The sequence below is a fragment of the Hyperolius riggenbachi genome, chromosome 5, assembly GCF_040937935.1.
Source record: "Hyperolius riggenbachi isolate aHypRig1 chromosome 5, aHypRig1.pri, whole genome shotgun sequence".
In the NCBI taxonomy this organism is placed as follows: domain Eukaryota; kingdom Metazoa; phylum Chordata; class Amphibia; order Anura; family Hyperoliidae; genus Hyperolius; species Hyperolius riggenbachi.
Genome location: NC_090650.1, coordinates 5,063,180 through 5,089,019, shown reverse-complemented (window position 1 = coordinate 5,089,019; position 25,840 = coordinate 5,063,180). Strand labels below are relative to the sequence as shown.

The window sequence follows — 25,840 nt, the reverse complement described above, 5'->3', positions numbered from 1 at the left end:
CAAAGGTGTCTTACGGTACACCTGCCACAAAGGATAGCTTATATCTGTAACGCAACCAACAATTACCATTAACATATACAACACATGTACAAGTACTGTAGTACTTACCTAATAACCATCCAGTCAGCATTCCCCCAGCTTCAAAGGCATCATAGAGGCGGCAGTTTTTAAAGATATGCGCATCATGCACACAACCGGGATAGCCAGTGACAACATTTCGTATCACCATGTCACAATCCACAACAACCTGTATATTGGTCAAATGGTAGCTTTTTCGGTTTCTATAAATATGCTCTTCAGTTTTGTCAGAACAAGCGGCACATGGGTACAGTCAATGGCTCCCAGTACGTTAGGCATGCCTGCAACCTGATAACATTTGGTTTTTATATCAGTCCACTTTACACGGTCTCTGGGGATGTAAATAACCTGCATTGGTCTCTCTTGTGTGCTACCTGTGGAAGCAGCTCTGAGATACACTGCTGGCTTTCTGTTGGGTTGTGCGCAATCCATTTTAAGATGGCTTCAAAGACGGTCTCTTTGTTCTTGATGTTAAGCTCATCGCTGCCAATGATATCATAGAGCTCCATTGGGGACAACTCCAGAAACCCCTCAGAGGAGCTCACAATGCCTTGGAAGTTGTGGAGGATGTATGTGTGGGCCTTCTGGCGCAGATCTGGGCAGTAGTACTGGTCGGTGAACTTGTACAGACCAACACAGTTCTCCTCACACATCTGGCTGACGAGGAACTCCGTGCACAGACTGATTAGACCCAAAACAATAAACTGATCCGCTGCGATGAAAAGTCTTTGTGCGCTGTCAGGAGTTATGGATACGGCTCTAGTGTGGGCATATTCAATTATCGTATCCATCATGTCCACCTCAATGCCAGGGATTTTATAATAGTACTTCTCACTCTTGTTCCAGCTGCTACTAAACAAGGCCCTGTACAGAGAGGAATACAGCACATGTTTGTACGGTGGTTAGACCTTCTTCATTACTTTCATTCAGTTCATTACTTACATTTTCAGTACCAAACGGTTGGTGAAAAGGTACTATCAAAACTATTTTAAAGAGAACCCGAGGTGTGTTTAAAGAATGTTATCTGCTTACAGACAGGGGCGCCGCGAGGCATAAAGCAAACCAAGCGGCCGCTTGGGGCCTCAAGATCGTAGGGGCCTCGGCGGCTCAGTGACGTCGGCGTGACGTCACTGTTTTCCCGCAGCCCCGCGGGGCTGGCAGAGCAGAGCAGGGCAGCAGGGATACGGGAAGATGGCCGCCGCCGAAGCCCTGCTCTGGAGACTATTTATGTCTCCAGTACAGGGCTTCGGTGGCCATCTTCCCGTAGCCCTGCATTCAATCAGCTCGGGAGATTGGAGGAGGGAGGGAGCTCCGTGGGAACTGCGCGCCCGAGGAGCCGGCCACCGGCCAGGAGAGGAGACGGGGAGAGAAGACTTCTGCCAGTGCCAGGTGAGTAAATTATTTTCTTTTTGCAGCCCTTATCTGCTGAAAATGTGCCCTAATTGCATTTGATATCTGCTGAACTGTGCCCTAATTGCGTTTGATTTCTGCTGAACTGTGCCCTAATTGCATTTGATTTCTGCTGAAAATGTGGCCCTAATTGCGTTTGATTTCTGCTGAACTGTGCCCTAATTGCGTTTGATTTCTGCTGAACTGTGCCCTAATTGCATTTGATTTCTGCTGAAAATGTGGCCCTAATTGCGTTTGATTTCTGCTGAAAATGTGCCCTAATTGCGTTTGATTTCTGCTGAGAATGTGCCCTAATTGCGTTTGATTTCTGCTGAAAATGTGACCTAATTGCGTTTGATTTCTGCTGAAAATGTGCCCTAATTGCGTTTGATTTCTGCTGAACTGTGCCCTAATTGCGTTTGATTTCTGCTGAAAATGTGGCCCTAATTGCGTTTGATTTCTGCTGAACTGTGCCCTAATTGCGTTTGATTTCTGCTGAAAATGTGCCCTAATTGCGTTTGATTTCTACTGAAAATGTGCCCTAATTGCGTTTGATTTCTGCTGAAATGTGGCCCAAATTGCGTTTGATTTCTGCTGAAATGTGGCCCAAATTGCGTTTGATTTCTGCTGAAATGTGGCCCAAATTGCGTTTGTTTTCTGTTGAAATGTTGCACAAATTGCGTTTGTTTTCTGCTGAAATGTTGCACAAATTGTGTTTTTATTTTCTGGTGTCTGGGGTAACTGTTGCTGCATTTATTATTTAATGGTCATAGTTGGCTATATTTGCTGTGCTACGGTTAAGCTCCGCCCATACAATGTCATGGCCACGCCCATTTTTCGGCGCGGCGCAATCGCCCCCACATCCATTTTTCCCCGCAAACAGCCCCGCCCCAATCCGCCCTCCCGCTCCACCCACATGTCATGGCCACGCCCACTTATGCGGGATAGCCACACCCATTTTTCGCCGCGGTGCGCGAAGGGCCACTTTCTACAGTCCGCTTGGGGCCACAAAAACCTTAGCTGCACCCCTGCTTACAGAGGCTGGATCTGCCTATACAGCCCAGTCTCTGTTGCTATCCCAAACCCCCCTAAGGTCCCCCTGCACTCTGCAATCCCTCATAAATCACAGCCGTGCTGTGAGGCTGTGTTTACATCTGTAGTGTCAGTCTCGGCTGCTCCCCCGCCTCCTGCATAGCTCCGGTCCCTGCCCCCGTCCCTTCCCTCCAATCAGCAGGGAGGGAAGGGATGCAGGCGGGGACTGGAGTTCTGCAGGAGGCGGGGAGAGCAGCAGACTGACACTATAGAGATAAACACAGCCAGCTCTGACAAGCTGTTTGTCAGTAGCGTGGATGTGATTTATGAGGGATTGCAGAGTGCAGGGGGACCTTAGGGGGGTTTGGCATAGCAACAGAGGCTGGGCTGTATAGGCAGATACAGCCTCTGTATGCAGATAACATTCTTCAAACCCACCTCGGGTTCTCTTTAAGTATTTTTGTTTTTTTGCTTGTTGGTGAATTACAAGGCATTTCATTGGAAAAAAACCAAACAAAAGACACAACAAGACAGTTAATCTGGTGGTCCCTCCAACTCCTGTTATATATTTTCCTGGTAATCTAGTGGCCCCTCCCACCCCCTTACAGGTTTTCCTGGTAGTCTAGTGGCTCCCTCCACCCTAGCAGCTTTCCCTAGTAGCCTAATGGCCTAGCCCAGACATCGGCAAACTCGGCCCTCCAGCTGTTACGGAACTACAAGTCCCACAATGCATTTGCCTTGATGAGTCATGACTGTGTCAAACTCCTGCAATGCATTGTGGGACTTGTAGTTCCTTAAAGGGAACCTTAACTGAGAGTGATATGGCTGTTTCCTGTTAAACAATACCAGTTGCCTGGCAGTCCAGCTGATCTCTGTGACTGCAATAGTGGCTGAATCACACCCTGAAACAAGCATGCAGCTAATCCAGTCTGACTTCAGTCAGAGCACCCGATCTGCTGCATGCTTGTTGAGGGGCTGTGGCTGAAAGTATTAGAGACACAGGATCAGCAGGAGAGTCAGGCAACTGGTATTATTTTAAAAGGAAAAATCCATATCCTTCTCAGTTTAGGTTCCCTTTAACAGCTGGAGGGCCAAGTTTGCCCATGCCTGGACTACAGCGATTTTGTGAACGTTTAGGGAGCAATTCAAAACGCTAACGATTTCTCTAAACGCTCAGCTAATGTTAATGGATGGGCCAGATTCCACTGGAGCGGTTGCGATTACCAAAATCAGAAACGCAGGACATGCAGCATTTTTAGTGTCAGCGTTTCTGCAATGTTAAGTATATAAACGCTGGCGTAATCGCTCGTCAAAACCTACACAGAGCGATTTTGCTAGCGTTTTTAAATTACTGCACGCTGTAAAAAATGAAAATTAATTGAAAGGACCATGCACAATTAAAAATGCTAATCGCTACACAATCGCTGTCAAAACGCTTACACTTTTTAAACCCGCTACCAAAATCACCAGAAAATGCTCATGAAATCGCTTACAAAATGTTCATACAAATCGCTAGTAGGTTCCAGGCCTAAAACACCTTTAGATGTCGGTGGCATATGGATGCAGAAAAAACACAGAAACGCCTGTAGATGTCAATAGCAGTCTTTGGGTCAAGGCCTCTTTCACACTTCCACCATTGCTTCGCACAAAATCAGCGCAGAAGTAGTCACACTGATTGGCTTGCGGCATGGCGGGTACCCACGAAGCAAGACACTGCATTCAGTACGTTATAACAGTACGACGTGTGCATTTCCACTGGAAGTAAGGCATACTGGAATAGTACTGTATGCCTCACTGTATGGCTGCACTGTTAACATGCAATTAAAGAACAATCGCATCACACTGGCAAGTATGAAGCGTTAGAGGGACCTCAGTGGAACCACTGCACTTGTTTTGTATAGATAGTGGTGATGCTACTCTGCCCACTGTCAATATTTATACTACACCTGGGTGCTTCCAGTTTTATTGTAAAAAGATTGCACTGCAAGTGCAACATGGTGCTACATCACATTTATAACCATTATGTCATTTACTGTTTGGCATTCTTTACAATGATCAGGTGAGCGTAGCAAACTTTTCCTACCTAACGGTGCCCATTAACAGTACAATTCTGTGACAGATCAATCACGGTATTCAATGGGAAACAATCGCGGTCATGCCCTTGGGATCGATCCAAAAGACCAATCAATTCCATTAGTTAATGGGCATGGCCAATCTTTTCTGATCAATAACTGCCATGCTATGATTGGAAACAATCGGATTAGCTGTGGAATTGTACCGTTAATGGGCACCTTAACAGAAAATGTTTAAAAGTCGGGACTCCCAGTATTCACTGTATAAGACGCAGGGACTTTTTCTCCCCATTTTTGGGGGGAGAAAAAGTGCGTCTTACACAACAGCAAATGCGGTAAACTGCAACTTCAATTTTAAATAAACAAAATAACCTGCATTGCTCATTGCTATCTCTTGTGTGCTACCTGTGGAAGCAGCTCTGAGATACACTGCTGGCGTTCTGTTGGGTTGTGCGCAATCCATTTTAAGATGGCTTCAAAGACGCTCTCTTCGTTCTTGATGTTAAGCTCATCGCTGCCAATGATATCACAGAGCTCCATTGGGGACAACTCCAGAAACTCCTCAGAGGAGCTCACAATGCCTTGGAAGTTTTATTAATACGTTTTGTTCAAGATTATCATGTAACATGAAATCAGAACTTTGTCACAAAAAATACAGAAAAATTATTGTTTTGAGGCAAACAGATGATCTCTCTCTATACAGAATAATTCACTGTTATAATATGTTGGCGCCCTGTAAATATGGAAAATAATCGGGGTAATGAAAAATCAGAATCATTTTATTTCGCCAGGTAAGTTTGCACTTACAAGGAATTTGTCTTGGCAGTTGCTTAACAAACACAAACAAAAAACAATACAAGGACAGACAGTGTGAATATTACAAGTTAAGGACATTATAAGTATAGTGGCAGTAAGCAATGTGAGAATTGTTCATTTTCAGTTCTGTGCTGATTACTTTCAGTCCTAGCAGCTCTAACGTGGTTCAGCATTAAGTATGGCTACCGCTTGAGGAAAAAAGCTGTTCCTGTGTCTGGAGGTTGACCAGAATCTTACTCCTGAAGGCAAGAGCTGGAAGATGGAGTGAGCTGGGTGAGAGGGGTCAGAGGCAATTTTGGTCGCTCTCTTTCTGCACCTGCCAGCGTAAAGATCCTGCAGGGAAGGTAAGCTACAGTCAATTATCCTTTCTGCTGTTTGGATGATGCGCTGCAGCCTCCCCTTTTAGGTTGTTTGAGATTGTGGACCTAAGAAACTTGAATGACTCTACCTGGGTTATTGTGGATCCATTTATGATTAAGGGGAGGTGCTGGGGGGGAGATCTCCTAAAGTCTATTATCATCTCCATGGTTTTGAGAGCATTTAGTTCCAAGTTGTTGCTGCTGCACCAGGAAGAAAGCTGTCCCACCACATGCCTGTATGCAGACTCATCCCCGTTTTGTATGAGACCAACTACTGTTGTGTCATCTGCAAAGTTCAGAACCTTAACAGATGGATCTGTGGAGATGCAGTCATTGGTGTAAAGTGAGTAGAGCAGTGGGGAAAGCACACAGCCCTGGGGTGCACCAGTGGCTGGATAGTGTAATGGTTAAGGGCTCTGCCTGTTTAGTAAGGAGACCTGGGTTCAAATCTCGGCTCTGCCTGTTTAGTAAGCCAGCACCTATTCAGTCAGGAGTTTCTTGGACAAGTCTCCTTAACACTACTACTGCCTACTAAGTGCGCTTTAGTGGCTGCCTCACAAGCGCTTTGAGTCCAACAGGAGAAAGGCGCTATACAAATGCTGCCATTATTACTGACTGTCAGAGAGCTTGATGTGTGTTTACCAAGTCTAACATGCTGTCTCCTGTCGGTTAGGAAATTGGTTATCCATTTGTAGATGGATTCAGGTATGTGTAGCTGGGAGAGCTTGCTGTGTAGCAGAGATGGCATTATGGTATTAAATGCAGAGCTGTAATCTATGAATAAAATCCTGGTGTAGGTTCCTGGGGTGTCTAGATGCTGTAGTACATAATGCATACACATATTAACGGCATCGTCTGCGGATCTATTAGGCCTGTAGGCAAATTGCAGAGAGTCCAGCAGGGGATCTGTGATAGATTTCAGATAAGTCATTATCAGTTTTTTGAATGCTTTCATGACCAGTGATGTCAGGGCAACCGGCCTGTAATCATTTAACCTCCTGGGGGATACAATTATATCGCCCAGGAGGTGGCGCAGCACTATTTTTTAAAAATTTTTATTTTTTAAATCATGTAGCGAGCCCAGGGCTCGCTACATGATAGCCACTGTGCAGCGGCATCCCCCCACCCCCTCCGATCGCCTCCGGCAATCAAAGCAAACAGGAAATCCCGTTCAGAACGGGATTTCCTGTTTGGCTTCCCCCGTCGCCATGGCGATGATCGGGATGACATCATCGACGTCATGACGTCAGAGGGAGTCCCGATCCACCCCTCAGCGCTGCCTGGCACTGATTGGGTCTTGGGGGGGCGCGGCGCGGCACGGCGGGTAGCGGCGAATCAGCGTGGAGCGGCGGCGATCGGTATATACATGCAGCTAGCAAAGTGCTAGCTGCGTGCAACAAAAAAAAATTATGCAAATCGGCCCACCGGGGCCTGAGAAATCCTCTGTGGCGGCTTACCCCGAGCTCAGCTCGGGATTATCCCCCAGAGGGTTAAGCATGTAGGTTGAGCTTTTAAAACAGGCAGATACAAATTATACAACAGCCATTCCCATGACAGGCCGTTATCAGCTGAATTCTACACATGAAAATGCTCTTCATCTGACAGTCTATAAATTGGTGGGATGGTTCTACCTGCTGTATTATTTTATAGGGGAACCCCCCCCCCCCCCCCGATTGCCGATTTTGTATAGACTCTGCATGCTTTATCAGCAATCACATTTCCAAGCTGGGAGGGAAAAAAAGTATTCGCACAGATGCATACATATTTAAACAGAGACAACTTATTTTTAATTTTGGTTCTTACCGCAATAAATTTAAAATAAAACCTCAGATGCGGTTGAGTGCGGAGTTTCAGCTTTAATTCAGTGAGGGGAACAAAACGATTGCATAAAAATGTGAGGCAACTCAAACATTCATCACAGTCCCTTTATTTCAGGGGCCAAAAATAAATTGGACAAATTAAATAACAGGAAATAAAATTTACATTTGCAATACTTGGTTGAAAACGTTTGCTGGCGATGACAGCCTGAAGTCTTGAGCTCATGGGCATCACCAGATACTTGTGTCTCTTACTTTATAAGTAGTAGCAGTACGGTATTGTACTGTGTTAGCCATCAGTAACAGCAAGAAGTTATACATCAGGATGATACCATTTATTGGCTAACTACAAATGAATAAGAATAAACAAGCTTTCGGCCTTGCAGCCTTCGTCAGGTTTACATCCTGTTAGTTTGCAAGCTGGTGGTACAGACAGCTTATATACATGCAACATCAAAAGGGAAAACAGATATTTTTTTCAAGCATAATACGTCATTAAGATGCCTTAATACAAACAGACCATCTAAATGGGGTAAGATAAGGATCCTTGTTTACTCCATTGCTCACAGACCTGGTATTAGGATTGGCCCAGAGGTATCGTAAATTCTTAGTTCACAAGGTCAGCTAGAGTGGCTGAGACAGTTCATATATCATCAATCTCATACCAATATAGAAAGTTGTTGTCCTTATTCAAACCCTTCTCCACAGCTTTGAACCAATTTATAAATTTTGTTTCTGCTATTAATCGGTCATTTGACGTTTTGAAGCCGCCCTTCAGGGCAGTGACACGAAGATCATTCATGCTGTGTCCGTTAGACCGAAAGTGTGTAGCAACTGGGAGTCCAGATTTGGTATCATTAATAGTGTGCCTGTGTCCATTCATACGTTTGCGCAGAGTTTGTCCAGTTTCTCCCACGTACATAACATTGGGGCATTTAGCACACATGATCAGATATACCAGATTGGTGGACCCACAGGAAAATTTAAAATTGTACTCTGTACTCCTGTTGTGAACCTGGTATCGTTACCCTGTCAGTGGAGTAAATGTGTCTGCAGGTCCCACATATTCTTTGTCGGCAGGGTGATGTTCCGTTTTGTTGAGGCCTATTCAAAGAGCTCCTGACAATCATCTGTTTTAGATTGTGTGGTTGCCGATATGACAAGAGTGGAGGTTTAGGGAATATCGTTCTCAGTCTGTGATCCTTGTGTAAAATGGGATGAAGTTCCTTAGCAATCCTCCTTAAGATTTCCAGGTGTGGGTTGTAGGTGACAACCAAAGGGACACGTTCCTCTTTCTGGTTTTGCTTATATTTCAGGAGTTCAGTCCTGGGGATGTTGCTGGCTTTCCTGATTTGGGCCTCAGCCATGGGAGGACTGTAACCTTGTTTAATGAAAGTGTTCTTAAGGTGATCCAGGTGCTTGTCTCTGTCCATCCTGTCAGAACAAATCCAGTTGTACCTTAAAGCTTGGCTGTAAATTATAGAGTTCTTAATGTACTTGGGATGAAAACTGTCATATCTTAGGTATGTGGGACGGTCTGTAGGTTTGCGATACACAGAGGTTTGTATGTTGTTACCCCTGATGTATATGGTGGTGTCCAGAAAGTTAATCTCTGTGTGAGAGTAGGTAAGTTTCAATTTGATTGTAGGGTGGAAGGCATTGAAGTTCCTGTGGAACTGGAGAAGATCATCCTCACTTGCGGACCAGTTGATTAAAATATCATCAATGAAGCGGAAGTAGGCCAAGGGTTTTATGCCACATGCATTGAGGTATTCCTCTTCGATTTTGGCCATGAATAGATTTGCATACTGTGGAGCGAATCGCGAACCCATTGCCACGCCCATCTGCTGTAAATAGAGGTCCTGTCCAAAAGTGAAATAATTATGAGTGAGAATGAATTTGATCAGTCCAGTAATAGGCTTTACAGGTATGCCCTGACCCTGAAGATATTTACGGCAGGCCGCAATACCATCATCATGGGGAATGTTCGTGTTCAGGGACTCCACGTCTATCGTGGCCAGTATGGTTCCCTCAGGTACTGGGCCGATGGCTGTCAGTTTGTTCAGGAGGTGGGTGGTATCCTGTAAGTAGCTGGGTCTTTTACAGACAAGAGGTTTCAAGATGTTTTCCAGCCACCCTGAGATGTTCTCTGTAAAAGTTCCGCTCCCTGAGATTATGGGCCTGCCTGGGTTTCCCTCTTTGTGGATCTTGGGAAGCATGTAAAAGCAGGCTGTTCTAGGCTCTTCAGGGACAAGGGTCCTTACATGCTGTCTGATGTTTGCAGGCAATCTGTTAACCATCCTATTGAGTGCCATCCTGTAGCCTTTTGTGGGGTCCCCCTGTAATTTGGCATAGTGAGCGGTGTTGCATAATTGTCTTTGTGCCTCCTGGATGTAGTCACTGGTGTTCATTATGACTATGGCACCACCTTTATCCGCTGGTTTAATAATAATGTCCTTATTCTCCTTAAGGGATCTGATGGCCTGTCGCTCCTGTGGTGTTACGTTCTGGGCCAGTGTCTTTCTTTTACTCAGGATCCTGTCAGAGATTCTGCATCTGAATTTGTTGATGTATTTATCCAGGGCCGGGTTTTTTTCCTTCTTTGGGGGTCCATCTTTTTTTCTTTTTAGATCTGGTGCGTTTTGGTCCCTTATCCATTATATCACAGGCTTCCTTGATTACTGTGAGAATGGCAGCCTTTTACATTTTTTCCATTGACATGAATGGATGAAATCTGATTTTGTGTTTGTAGCTCCGCCCACATGTGCAGGGGGGCCGCGAGACCCCCAGAACATATCATCCCAGGTAGTAAAGGATCTGTATACCAAGTCTCGTTCAAATCGGTCAAGCCGTTTTCGAGTGATCGCGGCACATACACACACACAATTTTATATATAGATACCATCCCCCCTCCCTTCCCCAGCAGCAGCAGCAGCCTGTCTCCCCAGCACTGTCCCTCTACATACAGGCAGTAACAGCTCTCAGCCCCCACTCCTGCTGTCCCTCCTCCCCCATCAGCTCTCTATAGGTCAGTATCAGCTCCTCTATCAGCCCTGCTCTGATCTCTACACACAGCAGCCTCTCCCTGTATACACAGCCCAGTAATAGAGCATCTCCCTGTATATATAGACAGCTCAGCACTGTCTCCTCATACAGAGCCCAGTAATAGCATCTCCCTCTATATACACAGACAGACACAGAGGTAATAGCAGCCCAGCATTGTCAGAGCTCCTCCCTCTTCCAGAACATTCCCCCTCTGAGCTTCCTCTCCCAGCATCCCCCGCCTCACCCTCTGCTTTACCCACCCTCCCAGCACTAGAGCTCCCTCTGCTGCCTCTCCTGTGTAGCCAGGCCGGCCGCCATCTTGCCGAGGACCGGAAGTCCCATGCACGGCAATGGGAGAAGCCCTGTGACTGCAGACATCTCATACATCAGCATCACCCACACACTGCAGAGCCAATCAGCGAGCCCAGATCCCATCAGCTGACCTCAGCCATCACTGAATAGGTGTGTGTGCATGTGTGTGTGTGCATGTGCGTGTGCGTGTGTGTGATATATATATTACATGCGTACTCTGTGAATTAATCTGAAATCAAAATAAAATGGTGAAGACGGACAATGGAAACAAAATGTACACATGTTATTATTAAGTATTTATATAGGGCCAACACCTTCCACAGCGCTATACAGCTCAGAAGAGTTATTAAAGACAGGAGTTACGCTTAGTGAATTGAGGCCATTGTCTTCTCATTTAACTGTCAATAACTGTCCCTTAAAGGACCTCGCAATTAAATCCCTACCTTGGGCCTTGTTCACACTATACGCACTGCCGTGTGCATTTTGGCAGCACATATAGTATACAATCAGCAAGCACATGAGAAGTGCATACAGAGCACTTCTGACATTCGCACTATACATGGTGCGCAGCAGTGTGATACGCTATCGCACAGCTGCATGCATTTTTGCCAAAAGCGCATTGCTGATCCCATTCACTGTAATAAATAGGATCAGCAGTGCAACGCACGGCAACGCAGATGGTGTGCGATCGGGTGCACTTGCCATACGCATTGCCTAAAGTGAAGGAGGCCTAAGTCGTATGTCTATGTATGTATTGTGTAGTGTAGGTACCATTCTAGGTCCAACTTAAAGGACTTACGAGGCGAAATAAAAAAAAAAGTTCAGTAACTGCATCAAATTCAAATGCACGGAGGACGCCATCTGCGCCCTCCGTGTCATTCCGCTGCGTCCCCGCAGTTCAATCGACCCCCCGGGTCAGCTCCCAACCTCACAGCCCGGGTCGGGCTCTCATGCCTCATGGCCGCCGGAGTTTGCCGCAGCTGCGCAGTCCGCGTAGATGCGAGTGCGGCTGCGCAACTCTAGGACCTCCCCTCGATCCACGGTAAAGGCTGTCACCTGTTCCTGTGCGTGGATCCGGGGGGGGGGGGGGGGGATGCAGGCACTGAACTATTTTTTTTAATTTCGCCTAGTAAGCCGTTTAAACTTCTTAAAGGAAACATCAGAGGTAGACAAAAAGCAAGAGCTATTTATCCAGGGCTTCCTTCAGCCCCTGGCAGCCAATAATACAGTATGTCCCTCGCCACAGCTCCAGAGTCACAGGATAACCTCCATTGCAGATGCCAACCTCGCCAGGTCGGCATCTACTGCGCCGCTGTCTATCACTCTCACGTTGTCTGGACTGTTCGGCGCAGGCTCTCATTTTTTTTTGTCTACCTCGGATGTTGCCTTTAACCACATAACGACCGCCCCCAGCCGATGGGCGGCGGCAAAGTCTGGGCCCAAACGACCGCAATACGCCCATCGGCGGGGGCGGCTGCGGGAGTGGCTATGCGGCGATCGCGTCATTCGTGACGCGATCAGCCGCCGGGGACTGGCTCCGCCCCCCGTTCGCCGTAACCCGCCGGCCGTTCGGAAGCGCCGGCGGGTTACTGGCATCCGGATCGCCGCTGCAACAGTGTATAATAGGCTTTGTAATGTATACAAAGCCTATTATACTGGCTGCCTCCTGCCCTGGTGGTCCCAGTGTCCGAGGGACCACCAGGGCAGGCTGCAGCCACCCTAGTCTGCACCAAACACACTGATTTCCCCCCCCCCCCTGCCCCCTGATCGCCCACAGCACCCCTCAGACCCCCCCCCTGCCCACCCCCCAGACCACTGTTTGCACCCAGTCACCCTCCTAATCACCCATCAATCACTCCCTGTCACTATCTGTCAACGCTATTTTTTTTTTAAGTCCCTAATCTGCCCCCTACTCCCTCCTGATCACCCCCCCACCCCTCAGATTCTCCCCAGACCCCCCCCAGACCCCCCCCCCCCCCGTGTACTGTATGCATCTATCCCCCCTGATCACCTGTCAATCACCTGTCAATCACCTGTCAATCACCTGTCAATCACCCGTCAATCACCCCCTGTCACTGCCACCCATCAATCAGCCCCTGATCTGCCCCTTGCGGGCAATCTGATCACCCCCCCACACCAATAGATCGCCCGCAGATCCGACATCAGATCACCTCCCAAATCCATTGTTTACATCTATTCTCTCCTCTAAACACCCACTAATTACCCATCAATCACCCCCTATCACCACCTGTCACTGTTACCCATCAGATTAGACCCTAATCTGCCCCTTGCGGGCACCCAATCACCTGCCCACACGCTCAGATTGCCCTCAGACCCCCCCCCTTATCAATTCGCCCGTGCAATATTTACATCTGTTCTCCCCTGTAATAACCCACTGATTACCTGTCAATCACCCATCAATCACCCCCTGTCACTGCCACCCATCAATCACCCCCTGTCACTGCCACCCATCAATCAGCCCCTAACCTGCCCCTTGCGGGCAATCTGATCACCCACCCACACCAATAGATCGCCCGCAGATCCGACATCAGATCACCTCCCAAATCCATTGTTTACATCTATTCTCTCCTCTAAACACCCACTAATTACCCATCAATCACCCCCTATCACCACCTGTCACTGTTACCCATCAGATTAGACCCTAATCTGCCCCTTGCGGGCACCCAATCACCTGCCCACACGCTCAGATTGCCCTCAGACCCCCCCCTTATCAATTCGCCCGTGCAATATTTACATCTGTTCTCCCCTGTAATAACCCACTGATTACCTGTCAATCACCCATCAATCACCCCCTGTCACTGCCACCCATCAATCACCCCCTGTCACTGCCACCCATCAATCAGCCCCTAACCTGCCCCTTGCGGGCAATCTGATCACCCACCCACACCAATAGATCGCCCGCAGATCCGACATCAGATCACCTCCCAAATCCATTGTTTACATCTATTCTCTCCTCTAAACACCCACTAATTACCCATCAATCACCCCCTATCACCACCTGTCACTGTTACCCATCAGATTAGACCCTAATCTGCCCCTTGCGGGCACCCAATCACCCGCCCACACCTCAGAACGCCCTCAGACCCCAGCCCTGATCACCTCGCCAGTGCATTGCTTGCATCTATTTCCCCCCTCTAATCACACCTTGAGACACCCATCAATCACCTCCTGTCACCCCCTAGCACACCTACCCATCAGATCAGGCCCTAATTTGCCCCGTGTGGGCTCCTGATCACTCGGCCAAACCCTCAGATCCCCCTCAGACCCCCTTCCGATCACCTCCCCAGTGCATTGATTGCATCTATTTTCCCCTCTAACCGCCCCCTGAGACACCCATCAATCACCTCCTGTCACCCCCCTAGCACTCCTATCCATCAGATCAGGCCCAATACATCCTGTCATCTAAGAGGCCACCCTGCTTATGACCGATTCCACAAAATTTGCCCCCTCATAGACCACCTGTCATCAAAATTTGCAGATGCTTATACCCCTGAACAGTCATTTTGAGAAATTTGGTTTCCAGACTACTCACAGTTTTGGGCCCGTAAAATGCCAGGGCAGTATAGGAACCCCACAAGTGACCCCATTTTAGAAAGAAGACACCCCAAGGTATTCTGTTAGGTGTATGATGAGTTCATAGAATATTTTATTTTTTGTCAAAAGTTAGCGGAAATTGGATTGTTATTGTTTTTTTCACAAAGTGTCATTTTTCACTAACTTGTGAGAAAAAATAAAATCTTCTATGAACTCACCATACCCCTAACGGAATACCTTGGGGTGTCTTCTTTCTAAAATGGGGTCACTTGTGGGGTTCCTATACTGCCCTGGCATTTTAGGGGCCCTAAACCGTGAGGAGTAGTCTAGAAAACAAATGCCTCAAAATGACCTGTGAATAGGACGTTGGGCCCCTTAGCGCACCTAGGCTGCAAAAAAGTGTCACACATGTGGTATCGCCATACTCAGGAGAAGTAGTATAATGTGTTTTGTGGTGTATTTTTACACATACCCATGCTGGGTGGGAGAAATCTCTCTGTAAATGGACAATTGTGTGTAAAAAAAATCAAAAATGTGTCATTTACAGAGATATTTCTCCCACCCAGCATGGTTATATGTAAAAATACACCACAAAACACATTATACTACTTCTTCTGAGTACGGCGATACCACATGTGTGACACTTTTTTGCAGCCTAACTGTGCTAAGGGGCCCAAAGTCCAATGAGTACCTTTAGGATTTCACAGGTCATTTTGAGACATTTGGGTTCAAGACTACTCCTCACGGTTTAGGGCCCCTAAAATGCCAGGGCAGTATAGGAACCCCACAAGTGACCCCATTTTAGAAAGAAGACACCCCAAGGTATTCTTTTAGGTGTATGATGAGTTCATAGAAGATTTTATTTTTTGTCACAAGTTAGCGGAAATTGATATGTATTGTTTTTTTTTTCACAAAGTGTCATTTTCCGCTAACTTGTGACAAAAAAAAAATCTTCTATGAACTCACCATACTCCTAACAGAATACCTTGGGGTGTCTTCTTTCTAAAATGGGGTCACTTGTGGGGTTCCTATACTGCCCTGGCATTTTAGGGGCCCTAAACCGTGAGGAGTAGTCTAGAATCCAAATGCCTCAAAATGACCTGTGAATAGGACGTTAGGCCCCTTAGCGCACCTAGGTTGCAAAAAAGTGTCACACATGTGGTATCGCCGTACTCAGAAGAAGTAGTATAATGTGTTTTGGGGTGTATTTTTATACATACCCATGCTGGGTGGGAGAAATCTCTCTGTAAATGGACAATTGTGTGTAAAAAAAATCAAATAATTGTCATTTACAGAGATATTTCTCCCACCCAGCATGGGTATGTGTAAAAATACACCCCAAAACACATTATACTACTTCTCCTGAGTACGGCGGTACCACATGTGTGGCACTTTTTTGCACCCTAAGTGCGCTAAGGGGCCCAAAGTCCAATGAGTACCTTTAGGATTTCACAGGTCATTTTGCCACATTTGGTTTCAAGACTACTCCTCACGGTTTAGGGCCCCTAAAATGCCAGGGCAGTATAGGAACCCCACAAATGACTCCATTTTAGAAAGAAGACACCCCAAGGTATTCCGTTAGGAGAATGGCGAGTTCATAGAAGATTTTATTTTTTGTCACAAGTTAGCGGAAAATGACACTTTGTGAAAAAAAACAATTACAATCAATTTCCGCTAACTTGTGACAAAAAAAAAAAATCTTCTATGAACTCACCATACATCTAACGGAATACCTTGGGGTGTCTTCTTTCTAAAATGGGGTAATTTGTGGGGTTCCTATACTGTCCTGGCATTTTAGGGGCCCTAAACCGTGAGGAGTAGTCTTGAAACGAAATTTCTCAAAATGACCTGTGAAATCCTAAAGGTACTCATTGGACTTTGGGCCCCTTAGCGCAGTTAGGGTGCAAAAAAGTGCCACACATGTGGTATCGCCGTACTCAGGAGAAGTAGTATAATGTGTTTTGGGGTGTATTTTTCCACATACCCATGCTGAGTGGGAGAAATATCTCTATAAATAGACAATTGTGTGTAAAAAAAATAAAAAAATTGTCATTTACGGAGATATTTCTCCCACCCAGCATGTGTATGTGTAAAAATACACCCCAAAACACATTATACTACTTTTCCTGAGTACGGCAATACCACATGTGTGGCACTTTTTTGCGGCCTAACTGCGCTAAGGGGCCCAAAGTCCAATGAGCATCTTTAGGCTTTACAGGGGTGCTTACAATTAGGCACCCCCCAAATGCCAGGACAGTAAACACACCCCACAAATGACCCCATTCTGGAAAGTAGACACTTCAAGGTATTCAGAGAGGAGCATAGTGAGTCCGTGGCAGATTTCATTTTTTTTTGTCGCAAGTTAGAAGAAATGGAAACTTTTTTTTTTTTTTTTTTTTGTCACAAACTGTCATTTTCCGCTAACTTGTGACAAAAAATAAAATCTTCTATGAACTCACCATGCCTCTCACTGAATACTTTGGGATGTCTTCTTTCCAAAATGGGGTCATTTGGGGGGTATTTGTACTATCCTGGAATTTTAGCCCCTCATGAAACATGACAGGTGCGCAGAAAAGTCAGAGATGCTTGAAAATGGGAAAATTCACTTTTGGCACCATAGTTTGTAAACGCTATAACTTTTACCCAATCCAATAAATATACACTGAATGTTTTTTTTTTTATCAAAGACATGTAGCAGAATAACTTTCGCGCTCAAATGTATAGGAAATTTTACTTTATTTGAAAAATGTCAGCACAGAAAGTTAAAAAAGTCATTTTTTTGACAAAATTCATGTCTTTTTTGATGAATATAATAAAAAGTAAAACTCGCAGCAGCAATCAAATAGCATCAAAAGAAAGCTGTATTAGTGACAAGAAAAGGAGGTAAAATTCATTTAGGTGGTAGGTTTTATGACCGAGCAATAAACCGTGAAAGCTGCAGTGGTCTGAATGGAGAAAAAGGCTCTGGTCCTTAAGGGGCGAAAAGACTGTGGTCCCGAAGTGGTTAAGCAAAAAATGGGACAATTCCCGGCAGCATGCCTGGCTATAGTGATTCCTCTGCGTGCTACAGAAATCCGCACCAAAGGGCAATCTGGACGGAGAGCCACTGGAAAGATTGGCAGCGTTTTCCTGTGCAGCTCGCAAACGGGAAAATGCTGTGAATCTGTATATAATGGAAACAGGCCCTTAGGGCCCATTCACTCTGGGGATAACAAAACTTTGAAAAAATGTGAAAAAAATCCCCTCTGCAATATGCTAGTGATTTTGGTACTGTTGTATTTTGCGATTTCTGAGTGATCATGATTTAACATTTGAACCGTAATTGCTGTAAAATAGCAGAAAAGCTTTTTCGTTTACCGCAAATCAGGAATTGCCGGCGATCGCTGCTGTGAGATCACTGCCTTTATACTCTTAATTACACTAGCATTTTTCAAAGCGCTAGCAAATGCTGATGATTCAGGAACCTGCGGAAAACACCTGAACATCGCCCCATTGTGAATGGGCCCTAAGGAGAACTCTGCCAATTATTCTCGGCAGCTGTGCAAGAAGCTTTGTCTAATATACAGTAGTTATTGAGACTTTACTGGAAAGTAGGAATGTGGTTATTAAAGAAAACCTGTGACGAGAAAAACCTCCCCTGGGGGGTACTCACCTCGGGTGGGGGAAGCCTCTGAATCCTATTGAGGCCTCCCCCGTCCTCCTCGGTTCCACTGTGGCGGAGATCTGGCCCTCTGAACAGCGGGGATGTAAATATTTACTTTCCCGGCTCCAGCGCAGGCGCAGTATCAGCTTTCCTTACGGAGATAGGCGGAAATAGCTGATCGCTGTCGAGCCGCTCTACTGCAAGTCGCCTGAGCAGTAGAGCGGACCCGACGGAGATCGGCTATTTTCGCCTATCTCCGTAAGGAAAGCCGCAACAGCGCCCCCGCTGGAGCCGGGAAGGTAAATAAATCGGTGCTTATCAGGCTTGTCGAGGGAGGATTCCGGGACACTTCGGGGGAGCCAGCGCTGGACTGCCTGCAGCTACAGGGGTGGGGGAAGCCTCATTGGGACCCTGAGGCCTCCCCCTCCTGAGGTGAGTACCCCCCAGGGGAACTTTTTTTTTGTTACAGGTTCTCTTTAAGTAGATGTATCTCAATAATAATAATACTAACATTTGTACAGCTCCCAACTGTCCCTCTTTTGGAAGGACAGTCCCTTTTTGGGATCCCTGTCCCTCTGTCCCTCTTTCTATGTAAATATATATATTTCTATACTAAAAATGTGTTTGATTGTCTCTAAACTTTATTCTCATCCTTTAAATTGATATATTACTAATTTTAAATTGTTAATGTGAAGGAAAATGAACTAGGATAGAAAAGACCAGTGTGGTTTGAATTATAAAACAACATATTTTTCTTATGAAATCTTTATGGTATGCATGGCTAGGGGTGTGGCGGGGGTGTGGCAGAGGCGTGGCTTAGGTGTCACTCTTTCTCATTTCAAAAAGTTGAGAGGTATACTTTTCTCCTTGCGGACTCAAATTGCTCAAGAGCTGCAGCTATAAGGGGTGATCAATAGGCCACACTGCAGTGTTGGGGAGTCTTGCCTAAGGACTTTTTACTGACTAGGTACTGACCCTACCTGGGATTCGAACCCTGGTCTCCCATGTCAAAAAGGCGGTGCCCTTAACCAGTACACTTTCCAGCCACTAAAAGTCAGAAGACAATTATCATTCCCTCTAAGCACCTCCTCTTCTGGGTGGTAGAGGGGAACCATGAAATACTGTCAGCATTATCATCTGGCCAGTGGTAATGAGAGTTTTCAAGGCTGATAAAGGAATACTGTAGGTGGTCGGGGGAAAATGAGTTGCTCTTACCCGGGGCTTCTAATGGTCCCCCGCAGACGTCCTGTGCTTGCGCAGCCACTCACCGATGATCCCCCCCGGCAGACATCTTGTGCCTACGCAGCCACTCACCAATGCTCCGGCCCCGCCTCTGGTTCACTTCTGGAATCTCAGACTTTAAAGTCTGAAAACCACTGCGCCTGCATTGCCGTGTCCTCGATCCTGCTGACGTCACCAGGATTGCATAGCACAAGCCCAGTATGGTCTGTGTCTGCGCAGTACACTCCTGGTGACATCAGCGGGAGCGAGGACACGGCAATGCAGGCGCAGTGGTTTTCAGTTTTAAAGTCTGAAATTCCAGAAGTGAACCGGAGGCGGGGCCAGGGCATCGATGAGTGGCTGCGCGGGCACAGGATGTCTGCGGGGGGTGGAGCATCGGTGAGTGGCTGCGCGGGCACAGGATGTCTGCAGGGGGAGGGGGGGCATCGGTGAGTGGCTGCGCGGGCACAGGATGTCTGCAGGGGGGAGGGGGCATCGGTGAGTGGCTGCGCGGGCACAGGATGTCTGCGCAGGGAGGGGGCGGAGCATCGGTGAGTGGCTGCGCGGGCACAGGATGTCTGCAGGGGGCGGAGCATCGGTGATTGGCTGCACGGGCACAGGATGTCTGCGGGGGGGGGGGGGGGGGCGGAGCATCGGTGAGTGGCTGCACGGGCACAGGATGTCTGCGGGGGGCGGAGCATCGGTGAGTGGCTGCGCGGGCACAGGATGTCTGTGGGGGGCTGGAGCATCGGTGAGTGGCTGCGCCGCCACAGGATGTCTGTGGGGGGCCGGAGCATCGGTGAGTGGCTGCGCGGGCACAGGATGTCTGCGGGGAGAGGGGGGCATCGGTGAGTGGCTGCGCGGGCACAGGATGTCTGCGGGGGGAGGGGGCGGAGCATCGGTGAGTGGCTGCGCGGGACAGGATGTCTGCGGGGGACCAGAGCATCGGTGAGTGGCTGCGCAGGCACAGAATGTCTGTGGGGGCGGAGCATCGGTGAGTGGCTGCGCGAGCACAGGATGTCTGCGGGGGACCAGAGCACCGGTGAGTGGCTGCGCGGGCACAGGATGTCTGTGGGGGACCAGAGCATTGGTGAGTGGCTGCGCGGGCACAGAATGTCTGCGGGGGGCGGAGCATCGGTGAGTGGCTGCGCAGGCACAGGACATCTGCGGGGGGCCGGAGCATCGGTGAGTGGCTGCGCGGGCACAGGATGTCTGCGGGGGGCAGAGCATTGGTGAGTGGCTGCGCGGGCACAGGATGTCTGCGGGGGACCAGAGCATCGGTGAGTGGCTGTGCGTGCACAGAATGTCTGCGGGGGGCGGAGCATCGGTGAGTGGCTGCGCGGGCACAGAATGTCTGTGGGGGGCGGAGCTTCGGCGAGTGGCTGCACGGGCACAGGATGTCTGCGGGGGGCGGAGCATCGGTGAGTCGCTGCGCGGGCACAGGATGTCTGCAAGGGACCAGAGCATCAGTGAGTGGCTGCGCGGGCACAGAATGTCTGCGGGGGGCGGAGCATCGGTGAGTGGCTGTGCGGGCACAGGATGTCTGCGGGGGGCGGAGCATCGGTGATTGGCTGCCCAGGCACAGGATGTCTGCGGGGGGCTGGAACATCAGTGAGTGGCTGTGCGGGCACAGGATGTCTGCGGGGGGCCGGAACATCGGTGAGTGGCTGCGCGGGCACAGGATGTCTGCGGGGGGAGGGGGCGGAGCATCGGTGAGTGGCTGCGCAGGCACAGGATGTCTGCGGGGGACCATTAGAAGCCCCGGGTAAGTTCAACTCATTTCCCCTGACCTCCTACAGCATTCCTTTAAAGGAAAGATCTGGTGAACATACCCGGCATCTCACCGTGAGATCTGCCTTTCCAGGAAACCATCTGAGCCATTAGATCAGATTTCTTTAGAATGTCTGTCTATTGAGGCAGCTTTTCTCACAGCAATGACAACAGCTACAAGGATTAGTGAGATTCGAGCCTGGTAAATATCCCTTTTTCAGGACTTTGAGAATGAGATTGTTTGGAATATTGAAATCACTGTCGGTGTCCTCCAGGTTTCCGAGGGCTCAGGAGATTGTCCTGCATAAAGGATACCCGAAGTGACATGCGACGTGATGAGATAGACATGTGTATGTACAGTGCCTAGCACACAAATAACTATGCTGTGTTCCTTTTTTTCTTTCTCTGCCTGAAAGAGTTAAATATCAGGTATGTAAGTGGCTGACTCAGTCCTGACTCAGACAGGAAGTGGCTACAGTGTAACCCTCACTGATAAGAAATTCCAACTATAAAACACTTTACTAGCAGAAAATGGCTTCTGAGAGCAAGAAAGAGGCAAAAAAAGGGGCATTTCTTATCAGTGAGGGTCACACTGTAGTCACTTCCTGTCTGAGTCAGGATTGAGTCAGCCATTTACATACCTGATATTTCATGTCTTTCAGGCTGAGAAAGAAAAAAAATGAACACAGCATAGTTATTTGTGTGCTCAGCACTGTACATACAGTACACATGTCTATCTCATCATGTCACATGTCACTTCGGGTATCCTTTAAAGAGAATCTGTATTGTTAAAAATCACACAAAACGTAAACATACCAGTGCGTTAGGGGACATCTCCTATTACCCTCTGTCACAATTTCGCCGCTCCCCGCCGCATTAAAAGTAGTCAAAAACAGTTTTAAAAAGTTTGTTTGTAAACAAACAAAATGGCCACCAAAACAGGAAGTAGGTTGATGTACAGTATGTCCACACATAGAAAATACATCCATACACAATCAGGCTGTATACAGCCTTCCTTTTGAATCTCAAGAGATCATTTGTGTGTTTCTTTCCCCCTGCAGCTCACTGAAGAGTTACACGCTGATTGTTTGTTTCTTCTTGCAGACAGCTCTGCCTGGTTGTCTGTAATTCTGCAGTATGTGACTCATCAGTATGTGAACAGAGGATTTATCCAGCTTGTAAAAGATAAGAGAGCAGAGAAAAGCTGGCTAATGTAAATAACACACACACACAGGGGAGTGTGCATAGAGGGGGCATGCATAGCAGATCACACTGAAGAGTTGGCAGCCTTCCAGACACAGGACGACAAGTCCGACAGGGGAAAGATAAGCTGATTTATTACAGAGATGGTGATAGTAGAAAGTGCTGCAGTAAGCCAGAGCACATTATAATAGGTTTAGGAACCTGTAGGATGGTAGAAAACACAATGACATTTTTGTTACAGAGTCCCTTTAAGATTAGGCAGTATTCACACTTGTGCTGGTGCTTTCTGCATGCACCAGTCTGCGTTTGCGATTTTTTGGATGCCGTTCGGATATTTTTTGGTTGAGGTTTTGTGCAGGTTAAAGAGGAACGTCAGCCCAAACAAACATACTGTCATTAAAGTTACATTAGTTATGTTAATTAAAATAGATGAGTAATATAATCTCTTACCCACACTGTTTTAAAAGAACAGGCAAATGTTTGTGATTTCATGGGGGCAGCCATATTTTTGGTTGAAAGGAGGTGACAGGGAGCATGAGACACAGTTCCAACTGTCCTGTGTCCTGATCACCCCTCCCAGCTGCGCGCGCTAGGCTTCAAATCTCAAATTCAAAATAAAAAAAAACGAGAACAACAACATCAGAAATCCCATCATCCTTTGCACAGCATCAGGGGGAAAATGCCCGGTAGTTTTCTTCTGTGCAGCTAAAAATGAGGCTTGGGTAAGAAAAACAAAGTTCCGATGCTGTAAAACTGTTAAAGAAACACCGAGCCTTTTCAGTGCTGCTGAGTAGATTTTTAGTCTGGAGGTTCACTTTAAGTCTTCAGATTGCAGATTTCTTTGCGCTCCAATAAAGAAAAACACAAAGAATGTGATGTTGCTGAAAAACATTAAATGTGCAACGAATGCAAATTCGCAAAAATCACACAACGCCCATGTATTGTAATAAGTGTCTTCAGGGGCTTAACCCTCCTGACCAGACTAATAATATTAAAGGTAAGATGTTTAATATGTTGAATGTTTGGAGAAATATCTTAGTTAGTAGAGTTTTATAAGTTCAGGCTTTAGGCCTTGTTCTCACTATATGCGTTACTGTGCGAATTTCGGCCATTCGCCATTAACAGTGAAGAAAGGCTGCAGTTTACAATTTCCCAGAAAAATCTGTTTTTTACTCCACCCAGTTTTTGTAACCTTGACACACAGTCACTCAATGATCAAGTTTGTGAGTTTTTCGGTTCCTGGCATCAAAATTCTGCTAATGGAAGCAGTTTATCCAGCAAAGAAATCTGATTGGCTGTGTTTGGCTCCACCCCTTTACTGAATTTGAACCCCAGACACTTAACGACCGACTGTAGCAGGTTTGAGGCCTCTGCCATTAACAGTGTAAGAATGGCTGCAGTTTCAATATTCCCCTTGAAAATCAATAGGTGAATTTTGATTGGCTATTGTAGGCTCCACCTACTTTTCCGAATATTAATCCCAGTCACCCAGTGACCAACTGTGTGAAGTTTGAGAACCCTGCCATTAACAGTGTAAGAAAAGCTGCAGTTTATATTTTCCAATGTAAAAAGTTAGTTGTTATTGGCTCCGCCCACTATTTCTAACCTTAACATACAGTCACTCAATGACCAAGTTTATGAGCTTTGGGGTCCTTGGCATAAATAAGTTGCATTTTGCCATTGAAATTAAACATATCTGATTGGCTGTATTTGGCCCGCTCCCTTCAGAATTTAAACCCCAGTCTACCAGTGACTGACTGTCTGTACCAGATTTGAGGCCTCTGCCATTAAGAGTGTATGAATGGCAGCAATGTAAATATCCTCCTTAAAAATCAAAAGGTGAATTTTGATTGGCTGCTGTAGGCTCCACCCACTTTCCTGAATATTAGTCCCAGTCACCCAGTGGCCAACTGTGTCACGTTTGAGAACCCTGCCAATAAGAGAACGGCTGAAATCAATCTAACAAATGTGATTGGCTGTTTGTGGCTCCACCCCTTTAGTGAATTTGGATCCCAGTCACCCAATGACTGACTGTATTAGGTTTGAGGCCTCTGCCACTAACAGTGTAAGAATGGTAGCAATGAAAATATTCCCCCTGAAAATCAATAGGTCAATTTTGATTGGCTGTTGTAGGCTCCACCCACATTTCTGAATATTCTTCCCAGTCACCCAGTGGCTAATTGTGTAAAGTTTGGGAACCCTGCCATGTTAAAGATTTAGTTGTTGGCACCGGCCACTTTTTCTAACCTTGACATACAGTCACTCAATTATCAGATTTATCAGCTTTGGGGTTCTTGGTATCAATACTTTGTATATTCCCATTGAAAAATAAACAAATCTGGCTGTTTGTGGCTCCGCCCCCTTTCTGAATTTGAACCCTAATCACCCAGTGACCAAATGTACCAGGTTTGAGATCCCTGCCATTAACAGTGTAAGAATGGCTGCAGTTTATATTTTCCAGTGAAATTTGTTTTTAGCTCTGCCCAGGGCCGGCTTTAGGGGGGGGGCGAGAGGGGGCAGAGCCCCCTCAAACAGACTCGTTGCCCCCTCAAATCAGAGCCGCTCTCGTTCTGCCGCTGCGGCTGCTTCCTGGTCCATGGCGTGGAGCGCAGAGCAGTCATGTGATCAGTCACATGACCGCTTCTCCCTCCGGCGGCTCTCCGAGAGGAGTCTCTGCTTTCAGGCTGAGAAGAAGGCAGTGGCGAGTCTGGCGACATTAATAGCCGCCCCACATAGAGGAGGAGTTGACTCTCTCAGAGAAAGAGGAATTCTCCTCCTCTGAGAGAGTCGACTCCTCCTCTATGCGGGGCGGCCTCTTAAGGTCCCGCTCCCGCCGCTGTGCCTGCGTCAGAGCTCAGATTCCTCTCGGAGAGAGCAGAGCAGACGTGGTCTTGTGAATATCTTGCTGCCTTCCTGCATTGTCCGCCCCGGCGCCCGCCATCTGCTATCTGCCAGTGCCACCAGCCTCACCAGACACTGTCTGTGGCAGTGTGCTGTTCCAGTTAGGAAATTAATTAGATAATTGCGTCCTGAGACTCCTCTCATAGACAGCACACGTGCTGTAACAACTTCTGAATAACTTGCTTCAGGCATTGTCTGCCCGCCATCTGCTATCTGCCACTCGTCTCACCAGTCACTGTCTGTGGCAGTTTGCTGTGCCAGTTAGCAAATTAATCAGATAATTGCGTCCTCTGCTATCTGCCTCCCGCCTCACCAGACACTGTCATTGAAGGTGTGTCCAAACTTCTGTCTGTGCTGTATATTTTTGGGGGATAGAGCTCAAACTTCCCCGGCAGACCTTTAACCCCACTGTAAGGTCATGACATGTATATTTGGCCCCACCCATGACCACGCCCACGGTCTGTTGCATGACCACGCCCATTCTTCGGCGCGCCGCGCTACGCGCGGCGCAGGGTTTTTTCATCCCCCTGCAAATTTCTGTCTGCCCCCTCATATGTGCCTGGCTAGAACCGGCCCTGGCTCTGCCCACTTTTTGTAACCTGGACACACAATCACCCAGTGATCAAG

The 25,840-nt window shown here is 47.2% G+C and overlaps 1 pseudogene; it reads right to left on the bottom strand.

The window, feature by feature from the left end:
- Window positions 1-398: 398 nt before the first annotated feature.
- Window positions 399-5,111, bottom strand: LOC137518530 (kelch-like protein 10 pseudogene; annotated as a pseudogene).
- Between the last annotated feature and the right edge of the window lie 20,729 nt (window positions 5,112-25,840).